Raw genomic sequence first — 9,262 nt, 5'->3', positions numbered from 1 at the left:
AGAGCAGAGAGTTTGGGAGAGAGCGAGAGAGTTTGGGAGAGAGCGAGAGAAGTTATAGAGAGATAAAGAGAGAGAGAGGTTTGGGAGAGAGGAGAGAGAGAGAGAGAGAGTTTGGGAGAGAGAGAGAGAGAGAGAGAGGTTTGGGAGAGAGAGAGAGAGAAGAGAGAGAGAGAAGAGAGAGAAGGTTTGGAGAGAGAGAGAGAGGTTTGGAGAGAGAGAGAGAGAGGTTTGGGAGAGAGCGAGAGAGGTTTGGGAGAGAGAGAGAGAGGTTTGGGAGAGAGAGAGAGAGAGAGAGGTTTGGGAAGAGAGAGAGAGGAGAGAGAGAGAGGTTTGGGAGAGAGAGAGAGAGGTTTGGGAGAGAGAGAGAAGAGAGAGAGGTTTGGGAGAGAGAGAGAGAGGTTTGGGAGAGAGAGAAGGGTTTGGGAGAGAGAGAGAGAGAGAGAGAGGTTTGGAGAGAGAGAGAGAGAGAGAGAGGTTTGGGAGAGAGAGAGAGAGAGAGAGAGAGAGAGGTTTGGGAGAGAGAGAGAAGAGAGAGAGTTTGGGAGAGAGAGAGAGAGGTTTGGGGAGAGAGAGAGAGGTTTGGGAGAGAGAGAGAGAGGTTTGGAGAGAGAGAGAGAGGTTGGAGAGAGAGAGAGAGGTTTGGGAGAGAAGAGAGAGGTTTGGGAGAGAGCGAGAGAGGTTTGAGAGAGAGAGAGAGAGAGAGGTTTGGGAGAGAGAGAGAGAGAGGTTTGGGAGAGAGAGAGAGAGAGGTTTGGGAGAGAGAGAGAGAGGATGGAGAGAGAGAGAGAGGTTTGGAGAGAGAGAGAGAGAGGTTTGGGAGAGAGAGCGAGAGAGGTTTGGGAGAGAGAGAGAGAGGTTTGGAGAGAGAGAGAGAGAGAGAGAGGTTTGGGAGAGAGAGAGAGGTTTGGGAGAGAGAGAGAGAGAGGTTTGGGAGAGAGAGAGAGAGGTTTGGGGAGAGAGAGAGAGGTTTGGGAGAGAGAGAGAGAGAGAGAGAGAGGTTTGGGAGAGAGAGAGAGAGAGGTTTGGGAGAGAGAGAGAGGTTTGGGAGAGAGAGAGAGAGGTTTTGGGAGAGAGAGAGAGAGAGAGAGAGGTTTGGGAGAGAGAGAGAGAGAGGTTTGGGAGAGAGAGGAGAGGTTTGGGAGAGAGAGAGAGAGAGAGAGGTTGGGAGAGAGAGAGAGAGAGAGGGTTTGGATGAGAGAGAGAGAGAGAGAGAGTTTGGGAGAGAGAGAGAGAGAGAGAGAGGTTGGGAGAGAGAGAGAGAGAGGTTTGGGAGAGAGAGAGAGAGAGGTTTGGGAGAGAGAGAGAGAGGTTTGGAGAGAGAGAGAGAGGTTTGGGAGAGAGAGAGAGAGGTTTGGGAGAGAGAGAGAGAGGTTTGGGAGAGAGAGAGGGTTTGGAGAGAGAGAGAGAGAGGTTTGGGAGAGAGAGAGAGAGGTTTGGGAGAGAGAGAGAGAGAGAGAGAGGTTTGGGAGAGAGAGAGAGAGGTTTGGGAGAGAGCGAGAGAGGTTTGGGAGAGAGAGCGAGAGAGGTTTGGGAGAGAGAGCGAGAGAGGTTTGGGAGAGAGAGAGAGAGAGGTTTGGAGAGAGAGAGAGAGAGAGAGGTTTGGGAGAGAGCGAGAGAGGTTTGGAGAGAGAGAGAGAGAGAGAGGTTTGGGAGAGAGCGAGAGAGAGAGAGGTTTGGGAGAGAGAGAGAGAGAGAGAGGTTTGGGAGAGAGAGAGAGAGAGAGAGAGGTTTGGGAGAGAGAGAGAGAGGTTTGGGAGAGAGAGAGAGAGAGAGGTTTGGGAGAGAGAGAGAGAGAGAGAGAGTTTGGGAGAGAGAGAGAGAGAGGTTTGGGAGAGAGAGAAGAGAGGTTTGGAGAGAGAAGAGAGAGGGAGGTTTGGGAGAGAGAGGAGAGAGGTTTGGGAGAGAGAGAGAGAGAGAGAGGTTTGGGAGAGAGAGAGAGAGAGAGGTTTGGGGAGAGAGAGAGAGAGGTTTGGAGAGAGCGAGAGAGGTTTGGGGAGAGAGAGAGAGGTTTGGGAGAGAGAGAGAGAGAGAGAGAGAGAGAGGTTTGGGAGAGAGAGCGAGAGAGGTTTGAGAGAGAGAGAGAGAGGTTTGGGAGAGAGAGAAGAGGTTTGAGGAGAGAGAGAGAGAGGTTTGGGAGAGAGCGAGAGAGTTTGGGAGAGAGCGAGAGAGAGAGAGAGAGGTTTGGGAGAGAGAGAGAGAGAGAGAGAGGTTTGGGGAGAGAGAGAGAGAGAGAGAGGTTTGGGAGAGAGAGAGAGGTTTGGGAGAGAGAGAGAGAGGTTTGGGAGAGAGAGAGAGAGGTTTGGGAGAGAGCGAGAGAGGTTTGGGAGAGAGAGAGAGAGAGAGAGGTTTGGGGAGAGAGAGAGAGAGAGAGAGAGTTTGGGAGAGAGAGAGAGAGAGAGGTTTGGGAGAGAGAGAGAGAGAGGTTTGGGAGAGAGAGAGAGGTTTGGGAGAGAGAGAGAGAGGTTTGGGAGAGAGAGAGAGAGGTTTGGGAGAGAGAGAGAGAGGTTGGGGAGAGAGAGAGAGAGGTTGGGGGAGCGAGGAGAGGTTTGGGAGAGAGAGCGAGAGAGGTTGGGGGAGCGCAGAGGGGTGGGGGGAGCGCGAGAGAGGTTGGGGGGAGCGCGAGAGGGGTGGGGGAGCGCGAGAGGGGTGGGGGAGCGCGAGAGGGGTGGGGGGAGCGCGAGAGGGGTGGGGGGAGCGCGAGAGGGGTGGGGGGAGCGCGAGAGGGGTGGGGGGAGCGCGAGAGGGGTGGGGGAGCGCGAGAGGGGTGGGGGAGCGCGAGAGGGGTGGGGGGAGCGCGAGAGGGGTGGGGGGAGCGCGAGAGGGTGGGGGGAGCGCGAGAGGGGTGGGGGGAGCGCGAGAGGGGTGGGGGGAGCGCGAGAGGGGTGGGGGGAGCGCGAGAGGGGTGGGGGAGCGCGAGAGGGTGGGGGAGCGCGAGAGGGGTGGGGGAGCGCGAGAGGGGTGGGGGGAGCGCGAGAGGGGTGGGGGAGCGCGAGAGGGGTGGGGGAGCGCGAGAGGGTGGGGGGAGCGCGAGAGGGGTGGGGGGAGCGCGAGAGGGGTGGGGGGAGCGCGAGAGGGGTGGGGGGAGCGCGAGAGGGGTGGGGGGAGCGCGAGAGGGGTGGGGGAGCGCGAGAGGGTGGGGGAGCGCGAGAGGGGTGGGGGGAGCGCGAGAGGGGTGGGGGGAGCGCGAGAGGGGTGGGGGGAGCGCGAGAGGGGTGGGGGGAGCGCGAGAGGGGTGGGGGAGCGCGAGAGGGGTGGGGGGGAGCGCGAGAGGGGTGGGGGAGCGCGAGAGGGTGGGGGAGCGCGAGAGGGGTGGGGGGAGCGCGAGAGGGGTGGGGGGAGCGCGAGAGGGGTGGGGGGAGCGCGAGAGGGGTGGGGGAGCGCGAGAGGGGTGGGGGGGAGCGCGAGAGGGGTGGGGGGAGCGCGAGAGGGGTGGGGGGAGCGCGAGAGGGGTGGGGGGAGCGCGAGAGGGGTGGGGGGAGCGCGAGAGGGGTGGGGGAGCCGCGAGAGGGGTGGGGGGAGCGCGAGAGGGGTGGGGGGAGCGCGAGAGGGGTGGGGGGAGCGCGAGAGGGGTGGGGGGAGCGCGAGAGGGGTGGGGGGAGCGCGAGAGGGGTGGGGGGAGCGCGAGAGGGGTGGGGGGAGCGCGAGAGGGGTGGGGGGAGCGCGAGAGGGGGGGGGGGAGCGCGAGAGGGGTGGGGGGAGCGCGAGAGGGGTGGGGGGAGCGCGAGAGGGGTGGGGGGAGCGCGAGAGGGGTGGGGGGAGCGCGAGAGGGGTGGGGGGAGCGCGAGAGGGGTGGGGGGAGCGCGAGAGGGGTGGGGGGAGCGCGAGAGGGGTGGGGGGAGCGCGAGAGGGTGGGGGGAGCGCGAGAGGGGTGGGGGAGCGCGAGAGGGTGGGGGAGCGCGAGAGGGGTGGGGGGAGCGCGAGAGGGGTGGGGGGGAGCGCGAGAGGGGTGGGGGAGCGCGAGAGGGGTGGGGGGAGCGCGAGAGGGGTGGGGGGAGCGCGAGAGGGGTGGGGAGCGCGAGAGGGGTGGGGGAGCGGCGAGAGGGGTGGGGGGAGCGCGAGAGGGGTGGGGGAGCGCGAGAGGGGTGGGGGGAGCGCGAGAGGGGTGGGGGGGAGCGCGAGAGGGGTGGGGGGGAGCGCGAGAGGGGTGGGGGGAGCGCGAGAGGGGTGGGGGAGCGCGAGAGGGGTGGGGGGAGCGCGAGAGGGGTGGGGGGAGCGCGAGAGGGGTGGGGGAGCGCGAGAGGGGTGGGGGGAGCGCGAGAGGGGTGGGGGGAGCGCGAGAGGGGGTGGGGGGAGCGCGAGAGGGGTGGGGGGAGCGCGAGAGGGGTGGGGGGAGCGCGAGAGGGGTGGGGGGAGCGCGAGAGGGGTGGGGGGAGCGCGAGAGGGGTGGGGGGAGCGCAGAGAGGGGTGGGGGGAGCGCGAGAGGGGTGGGGGGAGCGCGAGAGGGGTGGGGGGAGCGCGAGAGGGGTGGGGGAGCGCGAGAGGGGTGGGGGGAGCGCGAGAGGGGTGGGGGGAGCGCGAGAGGGGTGGGGGGAGCGCGAGAGGGGTGGGGGAGCGCGAGAGGGGTGGGGGGAGCGCGAGAGGGGTGGGGGAGCGCGAGAGGGGTGGGGGGAGCGCGAGAGGGGTGGGGGGAGCGCGAGAGGGGTGGGGGGAGCGCGAGAGGGGTGGGGGGAGCGCGAGAGGGGTGGGGGGAGCGCGAGAGGGGTGGGGGAGCGCGAGAGGGTGGGGGGAGCGCGAGAGGGGTGGGGGGAGCGCGAGAGGGGTGGGGGGAGCGCGAGAGGGGTGGGGGGAGCGCGAGAGGGGTGGGGGGAGCGCGCGAGAGGGGTGGGGGGAGCGCGAGAGGGGTGGGGGGAGCGCGAGAGGGTGGGGGGAGCGCGAGAGGGGTGGGGGGAGCGCGAGAGGGGTGGGGGGAGCGCGAGAGGGGTGGGGGGGAGCGCGAGAGGGGTGGGGGGAGCGAGAGGGGGGGGGAGCGCGAGAGGGGTGGGGGGGAGCGCGAGAGGGGTGGGGGGAGCGCGAGAGGGGTGGGGGGAGCGCGAGAGGGGTGGGGGGAGCGCGAGAGGGTGGGGGGAGCGCGAGAGGGTGGGGGGAGCGCGAGAGGGGTGGGGGGAGCGCGAGAGGGGTGGGGGGAGCGCGAGAGGGGTGGGGGAGCGCGAGAGGGGTGGGGGGAGCGCGAGAGGGGTGGGGGGGAGCGCGAGAGGGTGGGGGGGAGCGCGAGAGGGGTGGGGGGAGCGCGAGAGGGGTGGGGGGAGCGCGAGAGGGGTGGGGGGAGCGCGAGAGGGTGGGGAGCGCGAGAGGGGTGGGGGGGAGCGCGAGAGGGGTGGGGGGGAGCGCGAGAGGGGTGGGGGAGCGCGAGAGGGTGGGGGGAGCGCGAGAGGGGTGGGGGAGCGCGAGAGGGGTGGGGGGAGCGCGAGAGGGGTGGGGGAGCGCGAGAGGGGTGGGGGGAGCGCGAGAGGGGTGGGGGAGCGCGAGGGGGTGGGGGGAGCGCGAGAGGGGTGGGGGGAGCGCGAGAGGGGTGGGGGGAGCGCGAGAGGGGTGGGGGGAGCGCGAGAGGGGTGGGGGGAGCGCGAGAGGGGTGGGGGGGAGCGCGAGAGGGGTGGGGGAGCGCGAGAGGGGTGGGGGGAGCGCGAGAGGGGTGGGGGGAGCGCGAGAGGGGTGGGGGGAGCGCGGAGAGGGGTGGGGGGAGCGCGAGAGGGGTGGGGGGAGCGCGAGAGGGGTGGGGGGAGCGCGAGAGGGGTGGGGGAGCGCGAGAGGGGTGGGGGGGAGCGCGAGAGGGGTGGGGGGAGCGCGAGAGGGGTGGGGGGAGCGGCGGAGAGGGGTGGGGGAGCGCGAGAGGGGTGGGGGGAGCGCGAGAGGGGTGGGGGGAGCGCGAGAGGGGTGGGGGGAGCGCGAGAGGGGTGGGGGGAGCGCGAGAGGGTGGGGGGAGCGCGAGAGGGGTGGGGGAGGTGGGGGGCGCGAGAGGGGTGGGGGGCGGCGAGAGGGGTGGGGGGAGGCGAGAGGGGTGGGGGGACGGAGAGGGTGGGGGGCGAGCGAATGAGGTGGGGGGGAGAGCGAAAGAGTGGGGGAGAGCGAAGAGGTGGGGGGAGAGCGAAAGAGGTGGGGGGGGGAAAGAGGTGGGGGGGTGAGAAAGAGGTGGGGGGGTGAGAAAAGAGGTGGGAGTGGGTGCGAGGTGGAAGAGTGAGACACTGAGACAATCGCTCACATACCTTTCATAAAAAATAGCTTTTGTGATGCAAGTATCACTGGCACATATCGCTCATCCTTAATTATCCCGAAGGTGTGGTACTGAGCCACCCTTTTCACCTTTTTCACAGTTTGTGATGAATAAACCTGCAGTCTGTCAAACCACTTTAGAGAATGGTAGCAGATAGATTGCTCAGCCGTTTCAGAGGACGCCTAGGGGTCAACCACATTACTGTGCGTATGGAGTCAAGTGTAGACCAGACTGGATGAAGGTTGCAGGTTTGGTACCCCAAAAGACATTAGTGAACCACAGAATCATGATGACAATCTGGCAGTTTTATGACCATATTAATGAGAGTAGTGTTTTATTCCAGATTTATTTTCATTAATTATTTAAATTTAAATTCCCCTGAGTTGCAGTAGGATTCAGATCCCCACAGCATTAGTCCGGACCTTTGGATTACTACCACTATGTTTATAATTTTTGCCTGCCATCTGAAGAGTTGGTGGAAAATACTTCAGTGATAATATGTGACGAGCATTAATAGCTGGAGGTGGGACTTCTGCACCTCACTTGGGATGTAGTCCTTCCTCAGGGAGCTGCTGGTCAGCCTAACTGCCCAGCAATTCTGTCGTCCTAGCAAGGCCCAGACTGCAAAAGGGTCCGGACGGTCCAGAACCAGGTAAACATGAGATCTTATCATGGGGAGGACTGTAGAAAACAGCTGCAGGTGGGGAGGACCTGATGTGCAAAAGGGTTCCTTAGTGGAGATGTTAACCCCTTTCTGCCAGATGCCGGAGTACGGTCACCTACCTAAGACCACTCGGAATTTTTTTTTTAAAAACAGACCTCAATAACCATATGCAAAACGGTTAGTAAGAGTCGGTCCCAAGTTATTGTTCCTCTTGGAACCAGAATGCCACTCGCATATTAGTAGGAAGCCTACTGTTACTGAAGCTCTGTGACGTTTCTTGCCATCGTAAGACAGCTAGCCAATATCACCACCTCGGTTGACATTACAGATGTCACTTAGGCAAGTAGTGGATGATTGCATGGTGTTCACTGTACAACTCCTCAAGGGCAGAAAAGTTGAGGCAGAAGGTAGATGTACACTCAAAATATGAATAACAAGATATTGTTTGAGACATCGACATGCTCTTCCTTTAACAACGTAATGTAAATACATGGACTAGCTACAGTCATTCTGAAACTCAACATCACAAATGCTTAAAAATAAAAATAAAAGAAAGAAATACCACAAGCAACACAAACATACGTGCTTTTCCAAAGCAGCTTGTGTCACTATTCAAAACTTAACCTTTATGGATCAATGGAAACTAAAATACTGTTTGAAATATGAAATTGCAATCAGTTTCAAATGTTCAGCATCAGAGGCCAGCCATCTGTGAACAATTTATTATTTCTTTCAAAGGGTGCCAGATGTGCATCTTTCATACTGTAGCAGCAGGTACAAAAACTTTTATTAAAGGGCTATACTCTCAAAACTATTTACTTGACCTTTTCTCAGATTCAGAAATGAAGCAGAGTATTAGTTACTGAAATCCTGAATTTAACTAATTTCTTACAAAGAAAAATATCAGTTAAAATAGTGAAAAATATATAATTGTACTGCGGCACAGTGCATTCTGTTTAATGGTTGAGAAAGCTTTAGCTTGAGATGTGAAGGAGACTAACTTTGTGCTCACTAAAGATACATTTTTTTTCCTGTCTGGATACACTTAATGCAATTTCCAGGTTGGCGTTTGTGTTAATAAGCAACATTTTTTTTAAAAAAGCCTTGAAACAAATTGTTCAATAACCCCTTTCAACGCAGCCAATCAAAACTGATTTTTATGGCCAACAATCATGTGTTATCTTTCACTTTAACTGTGCAGCATGCACTTAAAACCAATATTCAGTGAAGAACTAAGGGGAAAAAGTCCCCACGCATGCTCAAATCCCCAAAAACCTCAAGTGACACAGGCTTTCCTGAGTACTTTAAAAATGGGCCAATGCTTCAATGGAAGGTTGGACAAGTAAAATAAATGCACATATTCTTCTGTAGCTGAAGTTCAGAATATTGTACTATGCATCCAAATTAAGTTGGCATAAATTCCATGACTGTGAAAATGAACTTCATTCATGAACTTATTCCTATTAATTTATTCAGTAAACACAGACTAATTGGATTTTAAAATTTGGTGGAATTAAGAGGGCAGAACATTTTCAAAGACATTCAGTACTGATCTGCTCTGCACCCGCAATCCTCAACCAGACTAAGCATTACTGAGATAAAAGACAAACATCGGCAACAAGTCATTATAGAAATGTTGCAACCCAAACTGGGATGGATTTACTCAACAGAATCCATATAATGCAATAAACTTGCAGAAATTTCCACTCCTGATGGTTTTGAAGTTGAAAGCTTGCAATAGAGAAGATCAATGTAATATCTTTAAATTTAGGGAAAGGGACACTACTTGCAAAACTACAGAAATTCAACTTACACAACAGCAAAACAGAACAGTACAACATAATAAAACAATCCAATATGGTTGAAAAATACTATTCTTTCTTGAAAAATTGTAAAATATACACGAAATCAAAACAAGTACATTAAAATACTTGCTAAAACTGGGACAAACTATAAAGTTAATAAAATAAAAAGTTTGATTAAGTGGTGCTGTATTTAATATAGATTTCAAAGAGTGTTCCACAGGATGTTTTATATTTGTAGTGATTTAAAGATTTTGGCACGGGAATACTATTCATAGGTAACAGCAGTCTTTTTCATTGAACCCAACAGATTGTAAGTTCTATTTTAGAAACTGCTTTGAAGATGAAGCGTTGGAAAGAGCACAATTAAAATACAACTAGGCATAAGCCAAATCTACACAACTTAACGACAGATGCCAATTTGGAGCATCAGGTTCCTAAGTTTGACTAAATATAGGGTGCATTAAATTAAGGTGCACTTTTTCCTTTGAAAAATGCAATCTTAGCATTCTTCCTACCTTTTATGTTTCCAAGGTTATTAAAAAGGAAATAACCTATTTCTTGCCTTAGGTCAATAAACAGTACATG

General features: G+C 57.7%; 1 protein-coding gene across 6 annotated transcripts in view; it reads right to left on the bottom strand.

Moving 5' to 3' along the window:
* The window catches only part of fip1l1a (FIP1 like 1a (S. cerevisiae)), a 120,031-nt gene that overhangs the window by 52,624 nt on the left and 58,145 nt on the right, over positions 1 to 9,262 (bottom strand). The gene's annotated exons all lie outside the window — the stretch shown is intronic.

This window comes from Chiloscyllium plagiosum, unplaced genomic scaffold (genome assembly GCF_037043375.1).
Source record: "Chiloscyllium plagiosum isolate Xiang-an unplaced genomic scaffold, Cpla_swu_hap1 HiC_scaffold_1, whole genome shotgun sequence".
In the NCBI taxonomy this organism is placed as follows: Eukaryota; Metazoa; Chordata; class Chondrichthyes; order Orectolobiformes; family Hemiscylliidae; genus Chiloscyllium; species Chiloscyllium plagiosum.
The sequence above is the reverse complement of the archived record's forward strand: the minus strand, read 5'-3'. Positions and strand labels throughout refer to the sequence as shown.